This window comes from Tympanuchus pallidicinctus, unplaced genomic scaffold, assembly GCF_026119805.1.
Source record: "Tympanuchus pallidicinctus isolate F22 unplaced genomic scaffold, pur_lepc_1.0 scaffold2, whole genome shotgun sequence".
NCBI classification, from domain to species: Eukaryota; Metazoa; Chordata; class Aves; order Galliformes; family Phasianidae; genus Tympanuchus; species Tympanuchus pallidicinctus.
In genome coordinates, this window is record NW_026294721.1 from 34651855 (window position 1) to 34678653 (window position 26799).

The 26799-nt window shown below is 34.2% G+C and overlaps 2 long non-coding RNA genes across 2 annotated transcripts in view; both read right to left on the reverse strand.

Annotated features, from left to right (window-relative positions):
- Positions 1-269: 269 nt before the first annotated feature.
- LOC128080522 (uncharacterized) lies at positions 270-17386 on the reverse strand. Its single transcript, XR_008206719.1, has 4 exons — positions 17307-17386; positions 16327-16474; positions 5646-5717; positions 270-828 (listed from the first exon to the last, which is right to left on the reverse strand). It is a non-coding gene; the product is annotated as an uncharacterized LOC128080522 (long non-coding RNA).
- Positions 17387-18051: 665 nt separating this feature from the next.
- Positions 18052-26799, reverse strand: part of LOC128080496 (uncharacterized) — a 36097-nt gene continuing 27349 nt past the window's right edge. Inside the window, exon 3 of the long non-coding RNA XR_008206704.1 lies at positions 18052-18153. This is a non-coding gene — a long non-coding RNA (uncharacterized LOC128080496). The remainder of the gene's footprint in view (positions 18154-26799) is intronic.

Consider the following 26799-nt stretch of genomic DNA (forward strand, 5'->3'; position numbering starts at 1 on the left):
AAAAAATAAATTAAAAAAAATCACTCATCTGAATGCAAATGGGCTGTTTTTTTTCCTCTAACTCCCAGGGCTTATCTTTTTATTACTATCTTAGAAAACAGGACAGTCTGGTTAGAGCCAGGGGCTAAATCAGAAATGACTTGACAATCCACTGATAACATGACATTTTTAGAATATACACTCTGCTCCAAGCTCTAGCAGCTATGACTGAATCATAAACTGTACAAGTCAGTCAGCTTAGGATTTGTTTTCTACATAAAGACTTAACAGTAATTCAAGGGTATTTTATTGCCCGAAACAAACTTTCATCTAGAACATTTATGACATACTAACATCACAGGTCAGAAAAGAAAGATTAAATGAAAGAGAAGTTTTGTTAACTAGATTTTCTTTGCTTATTTGTTTTCAATTGTATGAGTATCTGTAATTCAGTCTTAACAGTCAGGCTTCTATAAGTCATGGTATCTATTTAGGTTCTCTGAAAAAAAAAAAAATGTGGAGAGCAAGATCAATATGTAAAATATAAGAAAAAACTGGGGACACATATGTACATATACAAATGTATTAATGAGTTTCAGAGCACTTCATTCAGCCTTCCATCTTTGTTGATTGGAACAGAAGACTGTACTGATGCAGTTCCCACAGTCAATCTTTTCCTGTGTAGGAATGTTTATGATTTAGGATCTCAGATGTATTCTAACTGCTTTATACTCCAGCCTATATGTAACATGCTTTCATGTAGTCATGTATATCTGGCAAACAGGAACATTTTTTTTCCTTTGGAAGAGGTCTCAGAAGGGTCTCATACTTGTAACGTCAGATCAAAATCTAAAGAAACATACAGACTAGTCACCAGATATAGTTGATTGCTTCAGGTCAACAGAAATTTCAAGAGAATTGCTTTTCACGTATATCACTAGTATTATATCTTCCCTTGAATTTCAATTTTTCCTCTTATGTAAGGGACAGAAGTATGAAAAGGATTTAAAATGGGATTTCAAGGTAGATGAAATTAAGGTATAGGAAGGTACGTGGTATCTCATAACTTTCAACGTTGGTGTACAATTTGATGAAGGTTTTCTTTTTGTTTTGTTTTAAAGAAAAAATTCTAATTACTCTCCTAATTTTTCCAGGGGTCTCTGGAGAGAACATTACTAATGACATGAGTATTTGCATTTGGCAATATTACTAACTACATCAATATACGCATTCAGCAAAGCATATCGTGTTTATGAAGCTCTTCTAAAGAACCATTTTCAGAGATATTTTAAAAAACAGCTTGACTAAGGAAACATACTTCCATTCACACTTCACACCTCCATTTTTGCTAAAAGTATTGCTTTCAAAATGTACAGATAAAATTGATAAACTGAATATAGATACACTTGTTATCACTAGATATAGATTGTGCTGTGCTGCCAATTAGAATCATAAAATCTGAATTAATATAGTTTGTTAAAGAAGTAAAAGGATTGTTTCTTCCTGATCTTCTAGTAGTAATACTATTCTGATATTATTCTGTTTCTGAGAACAGAAAATTGATTTATCACTCCATCTACTTTCTCCATACAGCTCTTTTCCATTTCTCATGCACATAAAAAAGTCATGTACTACATTTGTCTGATTTGTATTTCTTTTCCCCCCTCTTTTCAGCATTGAACTATATAGTTAATGCCAACTTCTTGCTTCTACTATACAGAAAGTCATCACACACTCCCCAAACTATACTTCTCAAAAGACATAAATACTAAGCTACGAATCAAGAAAGCTATTAAACGCACCTGTCCTAGTAGCAATATCTTCAGCAAAGGGGTAAATTAAATGTGATAAACTAACCATCAGCTAAACAAAAGCATTGGTGTACTAGTGCATCAATTTAAGTTTCAAGTGTCCATAGCAGTTTTCAAGTGTGATCAAGTATCACCTTAAAGACAGATTTTAATTGTGTATTAATAACAATTAAAATGGCTCATATCATTAAATGGTGAGATATTACTATTTCTTTAATTACTTGTGTGTTAAACTTGATTGTTGGCTGAACTGTAGTAAAATAGGAGGAAATAATTTTACACATTCAAAAATATTAAGCATATTTTATGTATTAGTGTTGACATCCATATTTGCCAACTTGAAACAAAATCTGATCCAACATTATTTCATAAAAAATGCATGCTGCTAGTACCTTGTGTTAGTCAGAATAAGAAAAATGAAGCTGAACTGTATATCCTGAGAAGTCAAGATGTATGGGTTCAGAAAGAAGAAAGTGACAAATTCTGAATCAGGATAAAAATGAGACAAGAGACAAAGAAGTAGGCTGACATAAGCAATCTCTGCATACTGGAGTTACGCTTGTTTATGTCCGTATCAATACATATGCAGGCACAACTATTGTGAAAATCCCATATTAAAAACATCCTTCCCCTCCCAATTAAATCAGTGTTACTCCTCTGAAGTTAGTTTTTCACAAGTTTCTTCTCTCTATTCAGGGCCTGTCAGACACAGCCACATATTATCTTCCAATAGCTGGACCCTTCAAATTAGAAAAGGTATCTCTGTGAGATTTTTAACAGAATGCATTGCCAATTCATCTCTTGAGTTCTTACTTTCCTAACTGTGATAAAGAAATCACTAGGATAAGCATTTAAATGTTAACACTACAGATTTGAGAAAGGAGATTGACTCCAATATTTAAAATGGCAGAAACACTAAAATAAACTTTCCACTCCCCTGAAAGAAATGATTGTCTAACCTAGGCAGCAAGTGGTCTGGAAACTGTTTTCACAAGGCTGAGACCTTTACTATCTGCCTACTTTCACCAAGAGTATTAAAGTAAGTGAAAAATATGAGAAAGCTCCCCCTTTTGGATAGCATATACATTCCAAGTTTTTGAACAAATTAGTCAGATATAATTCTCACAAGGCCTCCACTCTGATACATAAGGTTTCTTAATTGACACTTTTAATCTTAACTCTAATTTTAAAATTAGAATGCAATCATCACATATATAAGATTGCATTACTGAAATCTACAAGCTAATATTCTTATCCCAGTTAAAATGAGACAAACAGATTGCTTTTAATGCTCAGTGGCATTCTTTTCATGGACTCTTATTCCTTCATAAACCACTTAGATATAAATAATCCATGCACAGAGCAATTAGACCTTTTCCTTGTTTTATAGGTTATAGTTTTCAGGCCTGTGTAAGCAACAAAATATTCTAAATCCTGTAGTGCAACAAAACACATTTAACAAAGAGTTGTTCAATAATTTTTAAATTATTTAATCACTTCTCATTTGTCATATAATTATAGCCCTAACTAAGCAACAGAGTCAGTGACTCCGAACTAAGAAAACACTGCTACCTAAACTCATTATAGTAAAGAAAGTTAAAACGAAGACTACAAAGTGAAATGTAACAGCAGGATAGGATATTGAAGGAAATATATGAAGCTATAACTTCCATACAACTGAAAATTCAGAACTAAACAAAAACTTATTGCCACACTCTTTATGGTAGAGAAGAAAAAGCTACCCTGCTACTTTTAAAACTATGATTCCATACAATTAAAGCATCACGTGATTTACAAGGGATAGCTGGGTAACTGAAATCAGAGAAAATCCTACTGCTTCAGCGGCCACCACATCAAAACTTATGTGTTTCTTCTACTTTGTGCAGAGAAGGAGAAAAACAGAATGAAACCGAGCTAGAGCAGAAAGGTGTCTACCAGATGGAGAGGGTATTTGGCTGAGGTATATTTAGCTTAGTCTGTATTGTTTTGGGGTTTGCTTTTCTTGTTTGGTTGTTTGGTTGGTTTTTACATAAGTGTTATTGATAATCTTTATACTTTAAAAATATAGTCAGGTTACACAGAATGGTGCAGCATCAGTAAAGACGTTCTGGGAGAATTAGCAGCAGTAACTGAATTATTTGCTCTCCTCTGCGTAAAAAAAGATTCAATATTGCCAAGGGACTTACATTCAAGGACAGAAATAGAGTGAGAAAATTTTTCTTAATATTCCAAAATAAATTCAGACTTTAAAAGACTGAAAGAATGTTAATCTGTTTTATGCATACACAGTTTCTTTTAAGACAAATTAATTATGCAGCAGAAGCATTTTAAGCGTAAAAATACAGGCTTTCAAATGTGAGTGCTAAGTGTAGTACAGGGAAATGAAACCAATAGAACTGATAGAAGGAGATTGAAAGAGGCTAATTAGAAAATGTCTGGGAGAACATAATCATTTGACAAAAAAAGTAAGATAAAGCAATGTGAGCTTTAGCAGATTATTAATTGTCTGAGATTTATTATCTATTCACCTTTGAGATCAGTTTTCCCCCCCTCCAATTTTATCTCAACTACAAAAGTGCAAAACAGCAAATGTAAAAACTAGCTATAACGAGGTCACAAGCTAACTGTATTCTTATTTCAGAGTAACATCCTCAGGAATGTGATACTGTACAATAAACATTAGTTCAACCAACTAAGATTCTAAACTGGAAAATTATGACCTGATTCTTCCGTTCCTTAGTTTTTCATAAAAGATTATCTTAATTGTATTTTCTGTAGACCCCAATTCTACTAACAGTTTTAGTGCTCTGAGAGACATCTCTTTCAGTCATCCTAAGTACATTCAATAATGCAAGGACTTTCTTTCCCAAAGAAAGCTGGCACAGGTTTCATTATAGCAATCACTAAGTCATGTGGTTAAGACTCAGATTGCACACAAGACCCTGAAATCAGGCCCATGAGAAATATGATTGAGATTACTGGTTTTCAATTGAATTAATGTGATAGTAATACCATTAAAAAATGGAGAGCAATTTCATGCAAAAATGTACGTAAATCATTTTCTACATACAAAGTAATGAGATATGGCTTTAAGATGGCTTCTGCACCCCCCACAGCAATGTTTTGATCATTAGTCATCTTTATTACAACCAGGAAAGTGGAAAACTTGATGCAGTTAGAATAAAGGCAGTCAGAACCAGATGTAAGTTATAGAACTATTGCGTAAATTTACAGTAGGCCTACCACCTCTACAAGCTGTCTTCACATTTACCTGAGAACTCCACACATAAAAAAGAACATATGATCAAACTTCACTTTTCAAAAATACCTCAAGAGAAATATGCTATCTGTAATAATAGTTTCTTGATTTGTATGATACATGACTAAGCTTTTTCAAGCAGTATAAAAATAACAATAGCATGAGAAGGAATGGCACTAAGCTGCAGAAGGGGACATTCAGACTGGACATTAAGAAAAAATTATTTACTGTGGGGGTGGATCAACTCAGAACAGCCTTTCCAGAGAGGTGGTAGATGCTTATTTTTAAGAAATGCTTGAAACACTTAAGGACTTAATGGAATAACTGAGTGAAACAGTGTTACAAAATCTCTGTCATTTAAACCTTTTCACAAAGTCACTAAAAAAAAAAAAGAGGGGATTCAGAAAGTGGTCCGATTCAGAGTATGATCAACAAATGCTTTTCTTTAGCACTTCTTCAGTACACTTCTTTTATAACATAGAGAACATCCTGTGAAATAGTTGATTTATAAAACATTTCCAGAAAAATATTAAGACATAAACGCCTACAAAAAGACCTCTCTTTCACTCTTGCTGAACATTAACCATAGTACTTACAATTCTGTCTTCTGAGCATACTTCCTTCCTTCTTCAGACTCTTCCTCAGGTGCATCCATTTATGAAAGAATTCTGCAAGAAAGTTACTTTTATTGTCACAGGTTATTTAAGGATTATGGACAGTAGAAGTAAGGCTGACTCTATCCTCTATTATCTCATTTCTATACTGATTCATCACTACATTACCTCACTACCAAATTGTGATAATTCTACTCAATTCAAAGCAGATATCCTCTCAAAAATCTACAATAGCACATCATTCATTCAGACCCACACATTGCTATTTTAAACTTGAAAACCAAGGTCAAATAGTGATGCTAGAACCATTGCTATTTTATTGGAGGCAAAGTCTACAATAATTACAAAGAAGTTCTACAGGAAAGAAAAAAAAAAAAAAAAGGAAAGGAAAGGAAAGAATGGTTAAGCACGGCAAAAAGCTTAAACAGCTATCTATTATTCCAGCAGTAATCTCAAAAATAATATTTGTTTTTTTCCTTCAAAATCACCTAGTTCAAACCTCCCTGCTAAAGGCATGGACACATCCCACTAGACCAGGTTGCTCAAAGCCCCATCCAGCCTAGCTTTGAATGCTTTGGGGCAGAGGGCATGCACAAACAAGTAATCATTTACTATATATTTGTTACTGGTTATAGAGACTGAGACAGGTGAACCTTTCTCCATTTGCATTTCTCATATACTAACAAAGAAAATACAAGCATTTTTATACGATCAGCTTGGAAAGCATAGGAATATTTACGATCCTAGCTTTTGTTGAGGAAAAGAGCATTTGTTATCCTACACAGTTAAACTTCACTGGCAGAAGGAATGTAAGTTAAAGTGTTACTCATTAGAGGAACTCATTAGGTAATTGCCCATTAAAGCTGTGGCCTAATAATTTTGGTAGACTGGCATTGTGGGTGGAGCACACAGCAGGCTGAAAGGAAAAGAATGATGCAGGAAGATTTCCATCACAGCTGAGAGCAAAATGACCTAATATAAAATGTACAAGTTCACAGACAAGGTAAAAGTTCTTTCTTTTCTGAGCTTGTTTGAATAAATAAGAGTGACAGAATATACTGCTTTTTAAATTAAATATCAAAATAGTACTTTCAATATTGTAAGTGCTTTTCAAACATTTTTTTTTTACTGAAAATAGAAAAGCAGAGAAACTTTTGGAAGCCTTCAATCAGTTCTAGTCAGCCTAATGTGCCAAATATTGTTCTTTATATATCTATTGGAGTGTTGCGACAGAGAAAAAAGGAAATGATGACATTTTCTTTCTGAATTAGGGTTAGTTAATCCTTAATTACTGCTGCATCAGTGGGAGAGAGAGGGGAAGTTTCTATGTTTGTAGATGTCTACAATTCAGTTTTAAAATGCTGTTATCTCTGTTAATAAGATTTACATATTTTTATTTTGTTTAGAAACTCCAAAAACAGAATGTGCACATTTCATGAGCACAGCTCGGTAACAAAACTATAAAATAGAATGCCAGAAAATACCACCTACAAGAGCCATCTATCAGCCATAGAAGTGCTCATAATCTTTTGATACCAATTGGAGTTAGTCCTCTTTCTTTAAAATTCATAGCATATTCTTGCTATATGGAGTCATTCTGTGTAAAAGTTTTGTGAAAAATAAGGGATGTGAATCTGCAACCTAAATAATGTCATGATTCTGCAAATATTTTGGTATGAACAATATTAAATGCGCACAACTCCATTCAGTTTAACCTATGAGAGCTCTTTGAACAAGTTTTTAAATTATTCTGTGCATCTAACACAAAAATCTAAATATAATTGTATGAACGTTTCTCATTGAAACATGCTCAATAACTGCTTAGTTTGAATTTGTATCTGTTTTCATCTTGGTTTCATCTTATTTAACTGTTTTTAACTGTTACAGGACTACAAAATGCTGAAATTGCTGCAATCACAGTTTTCCTTTTTTGATCTCATCATTGGAGACTACAAAACTCAGGTGAACACTATTAAACTTAGTTTTGCTGTGCAGTACAGATGTTGATTACAGGCTCTTCAGCTCCATCTTCTGGTACAATACTGTTGAAGGACAGCCTATTTAAACACCAAAGTTTGCCAGCCTTGACTTTATGAAAGGAATTCTGGCCTATCTTTCAAAACATATCACATGATATGAATATTTTACTGATAAGCAATCATTTTCTCCACAAAGTCCTTATATCTTTTCCAAATTTCTTCTAATTCCCAATACATAATGTAATTAGTCTCAAAAACACTCAAATCTACAGGGAATAAACCAAAACAATTTCAGAATTACATTCAACATTCTTAAAATTTTCTAGGACTTTGCGTATTTCAGATGTCTTATGACATCTACATATGACATATGCAGAATATTTCCACAAGTCATTCTAGTCTATATCTAGAATAACAGAACCAGCTCAAAAGCCTAATCCCCGACTCCTCAGAATTCAAGATCTCCCAGTATTACTAAGGGATTTAATCACATAACTCATATTGCAGTGAACACTAAGAACAAATCTCTTGAACACTTGTTCTAGCTTTCTCTGGTGAACTCTTCCTGCAGTTGCTGAATATTCTAAGTTATGTTACTGCTAAAACAATTCAGTGTTAAACCAAAATCAGACTGAAACATTGAAAAAAGCTAATCACTTTGATATAAGCTAGGTGAAAACACATTCTTAAAGAAATGCGATACTTATCCTCGAAGATTATGAACTGTTATGATCTGCTACTTCTCTCATTAATACTGCTTGAAAATATCAATAAACATCAATCTATAAATAAATAAATATCACTCACGACAGATTTCCCACTGTATAAGTTGTCTTACACACACTGTGATTTTTTTTTTTTTTTTTAAACACAAAACTAGATGAGAAAAATAATACTAAATTTCTCTGAACCTAGAATATTCCTGTCCTTAGAAACATCAATTTGAGAAGTTAGGAATTTAAGATTTTAATAGTAATTTTAATTATTGTTGATGTTTAAAATTATTCAAAATGAACACCAGCATCACAACATTCCATTATTATTGCATGTTACAGTTTTATGATGGCCAAGCCAGCCTGTAAACCACTGACACTGCACTGGACAACCTTTGACAATATAAAATAAAAATTCTCAAAGCATTAAAACGCGCTGAGTTACACCAACATTTGGTGGAAAAAAACTGCAGGTTGTACTGAGGTGGTACAGACAAGACACATTTTAAAGCTGCATCCCATAAAGCGCTTCATAGAACAAAAAAGACATTCAGTCTGATGACAGAAGCTCATTAAACATCCCATACATTTAACGTGCAACTGATTCACAAGTTTCTTGACTAAATGTGATTATAAAGAAAAGTTCATCCCATTCATACTCATATTACAGCACAGTCCTACGAACCACATAAGAGCTGCTGATCAATTAAGATGAAATTGCCCTTATACCTCCTTCCTTCCAGTGTGCTTTCAGGTTCAAAGTGCATTATTCCAGATCACAAAGAACAGTCATTTCTAGATTTACTTAAGCAGACAATTTGAATTATCTTGTTGAAGGGCATTTATCCATAATAAAGAATGCAGAGTTCTGTATTTTAAAATGGTATTTGAATGGAGAAAGAGAACAGCTAAGAACAGGTTCTATTTGGGTTAGAACTAATAGGTAGGTCAGATTACAAGGCTTTCATCTAGGTTGGGATTTAATAGCATTTGAGTCTCTCTGCTATCAAACTGAAGTGATTCTCAGTCATCCAGTTCTAGCAGGATGTTTTGACTAGCAGAATGTTAGATACTCTACAACAAACTTCTACTTTTCAATTCTCCAATCCTTTCTAGGAGACATATGAATTTTCCAAAGGAGTCTCAACTGTAACATAAATAATATTAATGCTATTTCCCACTGCCTTCAAAACAAAATACATATATGATTTTGTAGTGATAGATTCTCACTGTCTTACAACAGAAAAGGCTATTACAGCAAATTGCTTTCAATCTAAAAAAATGACACAAAGGAAAATTTATGAAGAACAGTACGTAAAAACATATTGGAGGACAGTGAATCCTTCGACAGAACTTACAGGAAGTAAACTTTTTAAAACTCTCTTCTAACATTTAGATTAGAGTAGGAATGAACTCAAGTCTTTCAACTCCTAGACAGACTAATTCCTATTTACCCTTCCATAGTTTACTGAACACTATAGTAGTTACATACAATGGGATTACTCCAAAAGGAAAAGCTATCATTTGATGAGAGATATGGGAGTTAAAAGTCTGAATTAACCTGGAAACACAGTTTGAATCTTACGACAAAATATTATATTAATATCTGAATAAAATTTCTACATTGTATTATCCATCCATATGGATCAGGCAACCACATCACAAATGCTATGAAATATCACCTCCTAGGAAGCACTTGAACTAGCATATTTGCTACAAGTTATCTTTCCACTTCAATATGACCCACTCCTCCTGCAAGCAGGAATACCAGAAGAATCTAGAGGTCTGTGAAAACAGGCAGGAATTATTTGTCATAAAGGTATAATGAGGACTGCTCTGGCAGACAATGCCCAATCTCTATGAATGCAAAAGTGAAATTATAGCTTTAGTGAGTGAGTAACGAGGCCATTACAATTCCTCAATTATTTGAAATGAATTTATACTGTAAAATGGAGTTATAATTATTAACAGCTTGGTGTTGATTTAACTGTAATTTAACAATTTGTAATTCAATTAAATAAAATCAACAAGAAGTGAAATTCCATGCCATCTGACACATCCAGTAGACCGGCTTCCCCAGATCTTTAAATAATCTGGGATGATTTAAACAGTTCTTGAAGTATTTCAAATCATTTTCAGAAAAGACATAGGTGAGAAACTAATCTGATTTTCTGCATAAATTGGAGATTTACTGTAAAATTTAATCTACTGAGATCAGTAGAAGTGTTTCTGTCAAAGAACGAAAATACTTTAATTCTTACAATAAAAATTTGATCCCACAAATATTTTCCTTTGCCCCAGTGATCCTGAACTGGAGATGCAGATAGTGAAGTAAGCATGAAATATTTCATGTAACTGAGAATTTGTTGCTTTTTTTTTTTTTTTTTTTTTTTTCCTCCTATAGGTACCTATTAATTCTGATACCTACTTCTGAATTAGCATGTGGGACTGAGTTCTGGATCACTGCTGAAGCGTTACTTGCAAACAAGCTTGTAGTGCATCCATGTAGTAGTAGGAAGTAAGAAAATGACAATGTCAATTACATCAACATTTTAACAGAGGTAAGTGATCCTGTCACCTGACCTGGTTGTAAAGACTGAACAAAAATCCACTGAACAATAACAGAAAACTCAAATTCATATCAAATTCAACCCTACTGCAACTGAAATAGTACTTAATTCTGTAATTTCTTTATTTTTTAAAACAACCACCGATGTTTCACAATCAATGGGAGATTACAGTGTGTACTCAAATCTGACAGTACTACCTCTCAATAAACAGAACACTGCTGATCATTAATTTTCCTCTCTGATGTTGATCTTTATTGCAACTATGATTTCTGCCTTTGCAAAAAAGGATAAGAAAATCTTGTCCTCCTGACAGGATAGTAGTTTTACACTCATTGTGTGTAGATGTAAATAATGAGGCAAAGTATAAAGCTAGAAAGGACTGCACTCCTGCTTAAAAGTTCCTATCTTTATGAGCTTCTCACTATAACCTTTATTACTCAAGAAACCAAATGTTACTTTTAATAAGGTGAACGAAATAAGCAACTATATAATAACTTCTCTAACACGACATTTTAATAGTTATCTGCAATTATTTGCAATTTATTTATTTATTTACCTTATAGTAAGGTAGTTGCAATTTCCACATTTAGTGAAGAATCTTGTTATTAATTAACATTAATGAATTGAATGACTGAATTTTGTGAATCAGGAGGCACACTGACAATACAGAAAATTTAAGGAGAATGCTTTCCTCAGATATGTGGTCACACAGAATGTATTATTTATCAAAATATTATATGTAAGTAAGGATATTGAAATACAAATGTAATGGCATAAAGTCTTGAGCTTGCACAAGCATTCTGACACAATTAAGCAAAAGAAAAACCACCTTGCTACTATAAAAAAAAAAGTATGTAAATAAATAAATAAATGAGAATGACATTCTATAGCATTACAATAATTTACAAGAACCACAATACAGGAGATCTTTATTCTGCTACTTAGCTAAACACTTTTTTTTTTTTTTTTAAAGACACAATACTGCTACAAGATATACTCATTTCTATGTTATACAACTGCATTGTAAATCTGCTGTTATGGAAGATCAGGTCATGTATTTAATTTCTTACCTTACTCGACAGGAAATTAAAAATTCTAAGCAAATATATTTTTATTCATTGACTTTTTTTTGTTTTGTTTCAATTCTATGAAAAAGCAAAAGCTATAGGACAAATATCTTCATAAACTATGGAAACTTTGACAACCTGCATGATAGAGACAAGAATGAATACATCATAGAAATTCAGCCTCATTTTATGACTTCTTGTTCACATTTTAGAGCTTGAAATGCAGGTAACAATCCATGAAGTTTTAAACAATGCTCTACTCTCAATCCACAATTTCTGTTCTCTCTGTGGCTCCTATGAGAATATGGATGTAAATTAAAAAAAAAAAAAAAAAAAAAAAAAAGAAACCAAAAAACCCAACAACAACAACAAACAACAAGTTTGGTTTTTTGGTATTTGAATTCATAAATACCCATGACCTAAACATTTCTGCAACCAGCAACTGTGACTAAACAATACATGACTCCTGCTAAGAGCAAGAAGCAGACACTTATTTATCTCCCAGGGCACAAAGGAAGGAGTCTCTACTTTTCAGTATTCAGAGAACTATAACAGCTTTCAGTAACACAGCAATAATATCTAAAGTAATTAGTACATGCCTGTTTAAATACGTATATAGTATATATATAGTATCCTAGGTAATGTGAGAAACTCACATCCTGACATTCTCCTTTCAAGAGAAGTTATTAATATTGAAGCTGTGATGGAAGCCAAAAAAGCAAGCATTTTGGAATACTACCATTTCCTGCTGTGTGAAAAGTTCACAGAAGAAAAGTTTCCTACCCAAGCCTGCAGAAGTTCAGTATTTTTTATTTTTACTTTTTAAACTGACGATCCCATGATGGGTGGACCACTCGATGGATAAGAAATTGGTTGAAAGGCCACAGATACAGGATGGTCATCAATGGTTCTATGTCCAGGTGAAGGCCAATAACAAGTGGCATCCCCCAGAGGTCTGTCTTGGGACTGGTGCTCTTTAAGGTTTTTATCAATGACATTGATGATGGAATCGAGTGCATCTTCAGCAAGTTTGCTAATGACACCAAGCTGAATAGTGTGGTTGAAATGGTGGAAAGAAGGGATGTCATTCAGAGGGACCTCAGGCTTGAAAGATGGACCCGGATGAACCTAATGAGGTTGAACACAGCAAAGTACAAGGGGCAGAGGAATCCCAGGCATCTATACAAACTGGAAGGAGTGGTCTTGAAAGCAGCACTACAGAAAAGGACCTGGGGGCTCTGATGGATGAAAAGCTTAACATGAGCCAGCAGCGTGCTCTTGCAACTCAGAAAGCAAATGGTATCCTGGGTTCCATCAGAAGAGGGGTGGACAGCAGGGACAGGGAGGCAATTGTTCCCCTCTGCTCTTGTGAGGACCCAACTGCAGTACTGTGTCCAGGTTTGGAGTCCCCAGAACAAGACAGAAAGCTGTTGGAGAGAGTCCAGAGGAGAGCCACAGAGATGATCAGGGAGCACCTCCCCTATGAAGACAGGCAGAGGGAGCTGGGCTTGTTCAGCCTGGAGAAAAGAAGGCTGCAGGGTGACCTCACTGCAGCCTTTCAGTACTTAAAGGGAGCCTACAAACAGGAGGGGAGTCAACTCTTTGAAAAGGTAGTTAATTGAAGGACAAGGGGAAATGGTTTTAAGTTGAGGGAGATGTTAGGTTGGATGTCGGGGGGAAGTTCTTTACTATGAGGGCGGTGAGGTGCTGGAACAGGCTGCCCAGAGAGGTTGTGGATGTCCCACTCCTGGAGGTGTTCAAGGCCAGATTGAATTGGGCCCTGGGCAGTCTGGTCTAGTATTAAATGAGGGGGTTGGTGGCCCTGCATGTGACAGGGGGGTTGGAGTGTTATGATCCTTGAGGTCCCTTCCAACCCTGGCCATTCTGTGACTGTTTCAATATGGGGATGAACTAAGACGAAAAAGGGAATGGTTGGCCAAAGAGAATAGAAGATAATATCTTGAAATCCTTGACTGTGGTCCAAAACATGCAGCTCTGACTACTAAATGCAGGAATTTATAACAGGTCACTTTCTCATCCTTGGAAACAAAGCATAAAAATAATGCAGAAAAATATATATATTAGCATAGATAAAGAAAATGTATATATACTCCAGCCATTCAAAACCACTGCCAATCACTTTGTATGTGGCATATTCTCACCTTCACCTATTTTAACATTTGAGTCTCTACGCTGGACTTCTTTATTTCAGCTTGTGACTTCCAGAAGATCACCTGCACACTGCAGACATAGGGCAAACGTAATACCCTATGTATTCTGGGTACGTCTGTATGTCTGTATAATGAATCTAAAAATTCTGCTCATGAAGAAGCAAAACTGCTTCTGACAGGTTTGTGGCAGTCCAGGCAAAGTATTCAGAGGTAGGCCAGTAGTCAGATATTGAAATAACAGATGTGAACTCACCTAAGCAGTGAAGTAGATATCTGACTATGCAGCACTCCTTCTCAGGAAGCCACCCTAGGTCCAAGAGATGCTCTCCTTTCAGTGGCCAGCCCTTACATGAGCCCAGTGTGGCTCCATCCCTTGTAGTCACCTGGGGAGCAAAACAATTTGCCCGTGCTCCCTGGGCCATCCACACCCCTTCACCAGGTGCTCAATCAACAGTTCAAGCCATGACCTAACAGTTCCCCTACACTACTCATACTCTATGGCCAATTTTCCATATGCCTGGCTGGACCTCAAAAATTACAAGGCAAAGAAAAAGTAATTCTTTTGCCATAAAGTCAGCACAAATCACTCACAAAAAAAAAAAAAAAAAAAAAAAGCAAAAAAAAAAGCAGGGGGATATAAATGACTCATAAAAGGAGCAGTCTGCAGTAGAGTCAGCAGCTATGTGTTTCACTCATGCTATTTCACTTGCAGAAGTTCCAGTTGAGTACCTGCTGAAAATCCAAAATTGTACGTTGTTTATATTTCAAACCAAAATAGCCACGCTTTTGTTGCTGTTAGAGTAACAGGGAAAAAAAAAAAACTGGGATTTTGTTATATATTACGTAGTTTCCAGTTCCAGGCCTAGTAGAAAATAAATCTATTGCAAGTACTAGAACTTATAAAAGAGATATAGTGATGAACATAGAATGCTATACTCCATCTATTTTTTTTTTTCAGCTGAACAAAGTCATTGCAAACACAAAGAGGTATTTTTCCCCTCTTGAGAAACAATGTATCTTACAACCTGCAAAAGACTCCATAAAATGAAAACAAATCTGATTTAAGTAAAAAGACTCTGGTCTTTAAAAATGCAGTAGAAGCATAAATATTTGTTTGAGCATGTCACAAGTTCAGAATTACTCAAAATTTTGTCAAGAATGAACCAAAAACAGCTGAAAGTGTTATAGCAAGGAATACCTTATGGAAAGGGGCTTCTCTTAACATCCTTCATTATTTTAGCATAGTTGGACCAACAAAAAAAAAAAAAAAGCTTGGAAGTGTTACTTTATGTTTGACCTTTTTTGTTAAAGAAAATAAATTATTAATGTAGGATTTTGCTAGAGTAATAAAAGATTTACCATCCAGTAATTTTGCAAATGTTTAAGAAACTCAACAAACCGTGCAAAGTAATAGGAAAGAAAAGGGTATTTTCAAAGACCTTGAGATTACTTGGATAAATTACAACCTTGCAGGTTGCCTTAGTATAAAGATAAAACAAACACATATTGAAGCAGCACTCACATGAATACAACACCTCCAAAGTTTTGGACAATGGAGACACAATAAAGCATTCACATTATATATCATGCTATTGTTTCTATGGGGTCTGGTAGTTGCTTCAACCCATTACAAACTGCTAGCAGTAACTGAAGCCAGAACCTGGTGAAGAACATATTTTCAACTCACATCACAAACAGTCTAAGAAGTGCCATACACACAGCCTAAACAAATTTAAGTTAATTTTCTATAAGTAACTCAACCTTACAAACCTCATGTGCTGGTTTCAGCTGGGATAAATAACATTTGATTTCTTCATAGCATCTGATACGGAGCTATGATTCGTTTTCAGGTGAAAAACAGCTTTGCTGTAACCAAAGTAGAAGACTCGGCACTTGGACTTATTAAAGCTCACACAATTTGCCTCAGCCCATTGATCCAGCCTATGCAGACCTGTCTGTAAGGCCTTCCTACCCTCAGGCAGATTAACCCTTTCTTCCAACTTAGCATCATCCATAGACTTAGCGAGGCTGAATTCAATTCCCTCATTCAGATCACCAATAAAGATATCAGACAAGGGTTGGCCCCAGTACTGACCCCTGGGAAACAGCACCAGTGACTGCTCATCATGTGGATTCAACTCCATAGAAAGAAGTAATCAGTACCTGAGGGAATTAGCTGTGCTTGAAGCTGGTATATAACGACCTGAATAACAATCAATTATCCCAAAATCCAAATACCATCATGTGCTGCTCATGATCTGGGTGGCAGAAATTCACAATCATCATATGCCAACTCACTGGCAGTAATGATCTGGAAAGATGGAATGGAAAGGAAAAAGTGGTGGGTGAATTAGCTGACTAAATTCAAACATACGAGAAAAATTTCTCTTTCCCCCTATAAAGCTACTTTATGTATTTAAAGCTGAATTTGAACAGATTGCCATAATCACAGCTATGGAAAAAAAAAAATCAGAAAATATTTGTTAAGAATACTTTCTGTATTTTGTTAATCTTTCAGTCTTGTTAAAAAAAGTTTTTACCAGAATTCTTCAGTGGTATGGATGTATGGATTACTGCAGGAAAAAAAATTATCACTGACAAGTATAAAGGCATATATAAATATACGCCCATAAGTAACAAACATTTACATGCTACAGACAAATTATCAATAGATTTACTTGAAATAAAAGTAGAACCTGACGAGAAATTAAGCTATTTCAAAATTTCAAAAAGGAAACAAACGAAAAAAAGCATCTTCAACTCCTCATATGTGTAATTCAAAAGCATGATATTGCAGATAGTCCATTCATCTGCAGCGACTCAAGGTTTCAGCTACATTTTCTGAGTTCATTACAAATCTAGAAATTGTTTTAGTTTGGATAAATTAGACATATAAAAGATAAGCCCAAAATCTTACATTATATTTTCTTCCCTCAGTGAAGAACATTTGATTTTTCTGCATAGGTTGTTTTCATTCTAGCAGCAGCAAACCAGTTTAGACAGGGAATCATTTTATACTGTTCCCCAGGCATTGCTAATCATGGTAATCTAATCTGTTCAAATTAACCCACATGCCACAGTTGCACAGATAATTAACCCTTGTATTTCAGGGGGTTGTGAAAATCAAATATAAACTACATTACCATAATCTTCTGTATGCTATGTAGATTGCATCAGCATGCATAATTGCTTGTAAAGATTTTTCTTTTAAATGGTTTCTTCCTCATTCAGATAACATCTGGGCAAAATTCAGAGGAAAAGCAAAACAACAAAATCAATTCAACTTCTCAATAATTCACTATACCACACTTAAAATACAAATCTATCATTAAAATCTTGGACTCACAACATTTACTGGATCTGAATCAATGATGGCAGAACATCTTGTCTGTTTCAACTACAGCAGGGATTCCAAAGGCTATTCCTCTACAGCTCAATTTTCCCTACACTAATGGCCCCGTGACATCACTCTCTAACACATAGCACAGCACGATACTGGGATAGGGACCCCTTACACTTCACAGGACATCCCACACGGGCCTTCCAAGAAGAGACTGAAGAGGACTCTATCAGTGGAGTTAGCACTTGCCTCGCTCCTACACTTGAACATCAAGGACAGCCAGGATGGACAAATACAGCTGCAGTACAAGAACAAGGCCAGGCTTTGCACTCAAAGCAGCTTACAAACCTGAGAGCTTGAGGCAAGAATGGACATCAGACGTCTCACGGCCTTTGCAGTGTTTTGTGTACTGCTTCATCTAAGGACCTTCCCTTAAAACATGGGCTACCTTGATTATTTCTATTCAGGTCTGCTCAAAATTATTTGGGGGAAGCAGGGTTATTTCTTAATTTAGAAGGACAGACTGAGATGAAAGGATATTTTCTTACTTGAGTGTTACTCAGTTCAGGACAAAATACTCTCAGAGCATGGCTACTTTGGAATTTTCTTCTGATACTGCTTGTGCTTCATGGTCTAACAGGTGGCAGTTTCTGAAAAGAAAACAAAAAAAAGTGTTACCTTCTTGACAAGTAATTTGATTTTCATATGACTTAGCTGACTGAAAAAAAAAAAAAAAAAATTCACTGCCCTACCATCATGAAGGCCTTGTCTTTATCAAAGACCGTATAAAAGCAGACTTCTTTCTGAGCATGTTCAGACAGCAAAGTTCCTCTAGCAATTGCTAAGATAATTATTTGTGCCCTATCTGCATTGTCTTTTAACTATCCTGCCTGGAGAAAGTCAAATTCTATCATAAATTGGAGTTCACAAACACAACAAAAGCAAGTATCTGTGGAATAAGGGTTCAAGGACATCTTTTATAGCATATAATGAAATTAATGCTTACCACCTTTGGTGGTCTAGAGACATTCTGATGACCTGCAGTATAGATGCTTACAGAACATCTTAGCTAGTGAACATCTCCCCGAGGATTTCAGTAATACTCAGGTATGATTTAACACAGAAATAGCCACAGTCCAAGCTGACAATAGTAATACGAAGTTGGAAAGACACTGATGGCTAAACGAGCACTGTGACACAGTCAAGACTGTATACTGCTTGTAACAGAATTTTTTGGCAGCTGAATCTATTACAATTTTTCTTCTGTATGTTGCATAAAATAAAAAGCTTTCTTTTTTTTTTTTTTTACTTAAAAACTCAATTTCTTTGATGTGCACAGATTACATGGAAAAAAATTATTTCTCAATTAAATTGGGAAAGCACATGGAATCAGGTTCCTAGAGCTTTTGGTGGTGCACAATTGCATTTACCACCAATGTTTAATCATTGTTAGTAACTGATAATAAGCATATGAACTCAGACTAAGAATGTTAATTCAGAAACTTGAAGGATTACCACAGTAACTTCCCCTGCACAGTAGTAACACTATCTTTAAGAAAAAGATGCAGTTATAAAACTAATTCGGACTAAGAACTGCATTCGCTGGCAATAGTAAATTTAGAATGTGGTATGGTATTAAAAGCAAGCAGAAGAGTCACTTGCATTCTAGCAACAGGAGCTATGCATAAAGACGGATCAAGAAAAAATATATTTGGATAAACATTTTGTATTGCATTCTCATGGCGCAATAATATAATTACCTCTGCTATGCCTCAAATGACTTTAAAGTTAATGTTAGTTGGTAGTAAATAATCAGGATACTCTTTAAAATACAAAGTTCTTATCAACATACTCCAAATTTTTTCTTTATTTAAGAGATTATCTGAAGATCACTGGATAATGCTTCACTAAGTCTCTTGATGATGTTTCCATCTGACAGTGCAGCCATATGCTTTGTCAACTAAAACATAACTCAGTTTCATGCTGTATTATCAACACATCAAAACAGCAAACATTTAAAACTAGTTTAAATTCTTTGATGTGCTAGTTCCTGCCTCACTGCCTGTTCATAGTCATTCTTCCCATTTAGAAGGTTTTATCATTTTCAGCATACTGTTGTTTTGCTTTTTTTTTTTTTTTTAATTCTGTTGTCTTTCTGCGAGTTTTAAGAAATCTCTTTCTGCAGGCAACAGAGGATTGTAAACAGACTTAGAGAAAAGCTCAGATGCTTCAGGAGATCAGGAAGTTTAGTTGTCTGCACTGCATTTAGTTTGAGACAGAGATTATCACACCCAAATTCTCTTGCAATTTATTAAGCAAACAGTAATGGGACAAAGAATAGAACCTATGCAATAGCATTTCCAGTGACATAACATTTTAAACGCCAGTACTCAGCTGACCCTGCAGGTCCCAGTGACTAAAGCTACATTACAATTTTTTCTGTCTTTCAGCCAAAAAAGATACATTCAGATGCCTCATTAGGGACAGTTACTTAATCCTTCTGTTATAGATTTTCCTAACAAATTCTTGCTGTACTCTTTTCTTTAATCCCCTGCTATTTGCTGTCCCCAAAGATCCAACTGCAAGGATTAAACAAAGATTTTTTTAATACTCTTTAGCAAGACAACTCATAACTTAGAAAGAGTAGAAGTAAAACTTATGTCACACTAATATTACCCAGAATTTATATGAAAGAGATTACATCCTAATTACGTTTTAATTTTATAAATTTGATTTCACATGCACAAGTGCTACAGTTACTGTGCTCAGTCAAATTCCTAAAGAAAAATCATCAGAAATATATAGCATTCAACATGTCACAACACATTATACATGGAAGCAAGGATAGGTACATAGCAGTACAAACACTAAGAAACTGAGCAACTCTTAAAAAGACTTCTAAGAAATCTTAATTACAGTTATTTCTATTATTAATTGCCTCATCTACAATTATTTCTCATCGATTAACTGCACAAAATCGAAGATTTAAACACCTCTGTATCTGTTATCAGCTATTTCTACAGGGATGGCATCCTCGTAAATAAATTAAAACCATTATCTTATGGAAAAACATGCAGAATTCATGAAGAAAATGATGCGTTCAGTTCCCATTACCCAAGTGAAACAATGCTTTGTGATTCCTTTTCCTTCAGCAAAACATTTCTTAGAGTGGTATTAAAATTTCAGAAAAATAAGAATATTATCTGTAGACTGAGAAAAATAAAGCAAATGAGGACATTTCAGTCAGCTAAGGATTTAAGTGACTGCCAAAGGGCAATGCAGACACCGACTCACTAAGGACAGGGGAAAATTATTCTCTTGGATACGGAAGAGGAGAAAATACCTTTCATCAGTTCAGTTGGATCTTTAATTAACACCTTATACCAAACACATTTGCAGCATATAATATACTGCCCAAGGGAAGAGACAAAGCTCCTCTTTCCTAGCTTTTCTCTCTCCTTACACTAAAAAGGTAAAAGCAGTACATAAACAGGTTTCTCCAGTGAACACACAATACCTGACCATGTGACAGTCTCACCAAGAAAAATAAAGGAGTTCTATTCCTCTACCATGGATGCAGTCAAGTGAAATTTGAGTTGTATGTTTTATCCTGAAACAGTATTTAGCACAATATGCCTGGAACTATTAGGAACAATGTTGAGTTCTACCTAAAGTTTTGTTGTTTTTTCTATTAAATTTTGGCGCAAGGTTTGTTTTCAAAGGAAAGAACCATGTCGTTAAAGAAATGCCATAACCCTGAAAACACTAACATTTCATGCAATGTCAAGAGTTACACTTAACTTGATACTGTTATCCTAGGAATTCCCATATTTTTCAGTTATAAAACTTTAAAAAGTACTTTCTCTAAAATACAAAGCCATAGCACCAAAACAACTAGTTATAAAGTAGTGTAAAAAAATATATATATATATAAATAGAATCTTACTCTTCTTCTAGGACAAACAGCTGAACAGTAGAGATGTACAGCCAGAAAGCTGCTTCAGGGTAAAATCTCATACTTTCCTATTTCTTGTTCTTGACTAAATTACACTGTATGTATTAACTTTATTATAGTTTTAGAATTCTTGCATTTTATTATGGTAATTTTTTTTAACTGAAATTGATTGTTTTATGCAATATGTTATAAAGCACACTAACGTTTCAGTTCTTTGCATGCATCCTATAAACACAAATGTTTCAGTTGAAGACTGAAAATCCTAGTTTCCAGTGATGTACACAGAAATTTGCTGTTACAGCTAAGGCTAATTTTTCCTTATAGAAACTATTCTTTCTTAAAATTATAAAATATTATCCTTTTATTGTCTTGCACAGGTGATTTAATTCTAGTTTTACACTATCTGTAGTACCAGGGACTTATCAAAATTAAGGTATACACACACACACAAAAAAAAAAAATCAATCCACAATTAAAGAAACTGACAACAACAACAAAATAACACAATACAGCCTCCTTAAGAACTCATTCCTCGTCTGTTGAACAAACTTTTACATGCATTTTAATGCATTTGTTGTATGAAATGAGGTTATACGTGATGGGATATTCAAACTTTATTCAGCTTTAAAAGATTTGGAAGAAGATATGACAATCAACAGAACTGATTCTTTTCTACATGTTTCCTATGTTGGAACTAATCTAAACATTTTTCAGACTTAGCGTTTAAAATCCATGTTTTTCCAGAACGTAAAATGCTCTACTTGTATCTGTTCTACTACTTTCTCCCATAAACTCTTTTTTCACAACATTAACATTAGAAAAAAGCTACTGATGTAAGCAAAGGTCTTATCGCTTCACATTATGAATGCCAAAGCATACTTAAAGCTAAGCACCAATAACTAATGGTCAAAAACTGTTATTGCTTTTCCCACTGCTGTAAAAAATCAATTATAAATTTTTCTCTTATGTAACCTTCATGTCTATTTCCAAGTTTTATTTCCACAATTTCCAGAGCTCAGTTCTATGTATATGTAGAATTAACTAATGTATCAGAGTAAATAAATGTAGTTTTTTCTCCATAAGCAAATAAAACGCCACGATCATTAAGATTAAACCACCAACAGTAAACTTTTAGCGATAATCATAAAAAGAATGGGGTATTGTGAAGATCAACAAATTTGTGACAATTCTGTTAAATACACTATTGTGTATTTAAGAAAACAGTACACCATTGCAAGATTGCAAATTATAAGCTTTGATTTTCTTCTGAATTTGTTTTTTTATATTCTATAGTTAATAGCCTTTCCTTGCACAAGCATTTAATGTATACTACACCGTAATTGAAGTTGTGCAACTAAAGCAGAATAAGTCTATTCATAGCATCTTGCCAAATTAGCAGTTGGACCAAAACCTTTTCAGTATCCTGGTTTTTACTACAAAGAGTCATTCTCAATACAAGAAATTACAGTTCTCCTTTTAATACACAAAGTATGTGGTCCAGATAGGATGAAACTGTTTGCTTTTCTGGGAACACATCTTCAATTACTAACGTAGCAGCATATATCACACAATCAGAAAAAATCCTCTGATTCAGGATGGTACTTAACCACCTACCTTATTTAAGTAGACTCATTGACCTTCCTGTCCTCACAGTTACTAATTTGCTCAACTATTTTGCTGAATTAGGCTAAAGAAACCTTAATGGGAGAGAAATGCAAGCCATGCAGCTTCTATGGAAAATGTTCTTGAGAAGACATACAGCAGTACTATAATAACTAATGCCTAATTCAGATATTTTTGTTTTACCTAATATACACTGTAGTAGTATCACGACACATACAGATAGCTTGCATAATCCAATGTATTGCCTTTCAAAAACAGTCATCTAAAGTAAGGGCAAAAATGAACAAAGTAACTTATAATGTTTTTAATTCTAGTCCAAATGCATCAAACTTTCTGTTGAGCTATTTGGAAAAGTGGATTCAAGGGCAAACAAAAATCCATTTAGAGCTGCAGAATTTTGAGCACTATTGTCATCCTATACAATGCTGGATTGGAACACACTGTGGACAGTTCTACAAAGCATTTACATATAAATCTAAAACAACTCATTATTACTCAGCAGAAAAAAATATATGTTTAAGACTAATTAAATTACTTAAAACCATAGAACTATTTGTTTTGGCTTCTTAAATCAACAATATATTTTCTTTTTTATTTGGGAGTCCAGACCTTTTCAAAGCAACACATTCTGTTAAGGAAAGATCTCTGCTATATACATGAAGAGCTTTTTGAGAAGTTAGTAGAATTTCACATAATGTAGATCTAAGTATTTTAAACTGGCACACTCCAAACACAACAAGGATAAGGACAACAGATGCAAACATCCAGTAAAGAGAGTTTTGAGTAAACTTAGGCATATTAAAACTGGAGGTATATTGTGATACCAAGTTATATACATCATTTAAAAAAAAAAAAACTCACAAAAAAATTCTTTTGTTACTTGCAAAACTTGGAGAACCATATATTTTTATTTTTAAGCTAAAAGGTGGCATTACAAAAAAAAGGACTGCAAACACACTGAGGTGCTCCCAATAGAGCATGTTTTGTTTTTTAATTAAACTCTTCAATTGGCTATTCGTGCCAACTGGTACAAGTCACCATTCAAACTGCAGATTCAACATTAGAAATCCACTTGATGAAACTGAAGTTTAAAAACAATATAGATTTGCCACTGATTGAAAAGTATTATGAAAGCTAGTGTAATCATCTCCCCAGTAATTCCTAACTTGACTTGTTAAGCATCAAATTAGTACTGGATTTAATACTACAGTATGTTTACCAAATTTTCCACTATCGACAGGAAAAAAAAGTGTATCTACTTAAATAGCTTTTAAGTAAAATCTTCTCTGTAAAAATTCTGCTTAAATATTTGAAGTCAATATACTTGGTTTTGCTATAGTTATCTGAATGAGCAAATATAATACTAATGTTGCATTTTTGCAAATAGTGTTTTAAGTATTCATTTCTGTCCTTCTTGATACTTATTTTTCAAAGAATTAATTCAAATAATGGTACAGTCTCTACATAACACCTTAAATTACTTCAATTACTATAAATTTGTATCATTTGGTTTATACAAATACAGGTTTATTTTTACAGGATATAATATTAGAGAAAAGCCTAATACTTGCTTTAATTTTGCCAATACAATAGAACACTCATTTACTCATCTACTCTATGTCTTTCTTCTATTTGAAATCCTGACACAAAATATAATATACCTTGAAAAAAAGCTTGCTTTTTTAGAAGATGAGGAGTATGTGTGGTTGAATGATTTCATTCCACATGCCTACAAGCTGATCTTTGATCAAATTAAGGTGAGAAACACAACTTTATTTGTAAAGGGGGGATGTAGGCAAATAAATCCTTAGCTCAGAAAATAAGCTCATACTGAAGTTAAAAGTTCATGTTGAATCAAGGGAGGTAGAAAAGATCATTTCAGTCAAGGATAAAAACAAAAAACATTAAACAATTCAGATTGGAACAGTGAGCATTTTTTTTCATAAACAGAAAAATCTAAGGAAACATACCATGTAGGTGAAATTTGGTAAAGCCTTCTAAAAAAAGTTTTTTAAAAAAAAGTCTAGTCTGATTATGTCATCATTTACAATTTTGAAAATAGCATCTAAAGTTATGGAACCTAAACTTTCAGCAGACTGATTTTTTATTAAATGACTTTCCACCTTTTTGCCTACTCATTTTAGACTGAAATATTACAGATTTACAAATGGAGAAGTAGAGAAGAAACGTTAAGGACTGGTTTCCTGTACCCTTTACTTTTTAATCTTACTTTACAGTGACAAGTATAACAACCAAATTATGAAATATGAAAGATAAAAATTCCTTTCAAATCATCCAATTACACCTAGTGCTATTATTGACATTTAATGAAGCTATCTGTACAATAATTCCAGAATCTTCAAAGGCAGCTTATTTAAGAGCAATTATGATGATTGCATCATTTTATCAAATGTACACAATTTCTGCAACTTTCCTTTTGCACTCCCAAATGAAAATCCAAATTTGTACAAAAACGAAGAACAATAGGTGAAGGGCATTTAAGAAAAGAGACTTCATCAGTTGTGGCAGTCATAGCACTAAACATTATCAATTTCTGCACTTAGGAAACATTATTAGCAAAAACTGAAACCAGGACAAAAAAAGAATCTAAGAATCACATTTTTGAACTAGACTTTTGAAGTAGACTTTTTAAGACCAGAGTAAATGAAACACAGGGCATCTCTGAAGGTGTACACAAGGTTTTACTCGAGATGCAATCTCAGAACAGATCTAGAAACAAAACTTTTGTATTTATGCACTTGCATCTACAAGCTGAAGATCACTAGCCATCTGAATCATTGACTAAGCCAGTTATTTTAGTATGCTTCCTCACATTAGAGTTGAATATCAATCGTTATGCAAACTAAGGAGATCCAAAGATTAGGCAGGGTAATTGGGTATGTCTTAATAATACATGTCAGAAAGTACATTTATGCTTACCATGGGTTTGAAAAAGAGCAGAAGAGAAAAATCCTGTACAGTTCATCGGGAGAAATAAAAACTGCACTTTCAGAACACTTTAACTAAAATAAAGGCAATGAAATTTTCTCACGTCTAGAACACACATGTAACATGGTTTTAACTAGGACAGATTTAATTTTCTTCATTGAATCTAGTATGGTGTTGTGTTTTGCATTGTGCTTGGATTCTTGATGAAATTAGTAGTGATAATTAGCAACTTGTTGCAGAGCAGTGCTCACACAGAACCAAGAACCTTCTTCTCAGTCAGATCTCCCAGTAAAAAGGATGGGGTGCACAAGCAGCTGGGTGTGGACATAGCCAGGACAACTGACCCAAATGGACCAAAGGAATATACCATATCATATGATGCCATGCTCAAAATTTTTAGCGCAGAATTTCTTCCAGCATTCTTGTGTGTGCACTGTTTTGTGCATGTGTACATGTTTCTTCTCTTTCCAGAAAATGTAGTGATCTCATGAAAGATACGATCACTTCACTGAAGACTGCATTGTAAGGAAACAACTGGCTTACATTTCAGCACATGCTGACCACAATATTCTGAATAAAGCAGAGATGTTGCTATGGACTAAGAGCTGTTTCACTGACAAATACCAGAACATGCTATAAAACAAAATTCGAATAAGTCTTTTCTAATTATGAAGACAAGGGTAATAGAGACAAATATCATATCATGGTCTCAATTCTAGTCATATCATCCACACCTCAAGCAAAGCACCTGGTAGGTAGAAAAATTAAC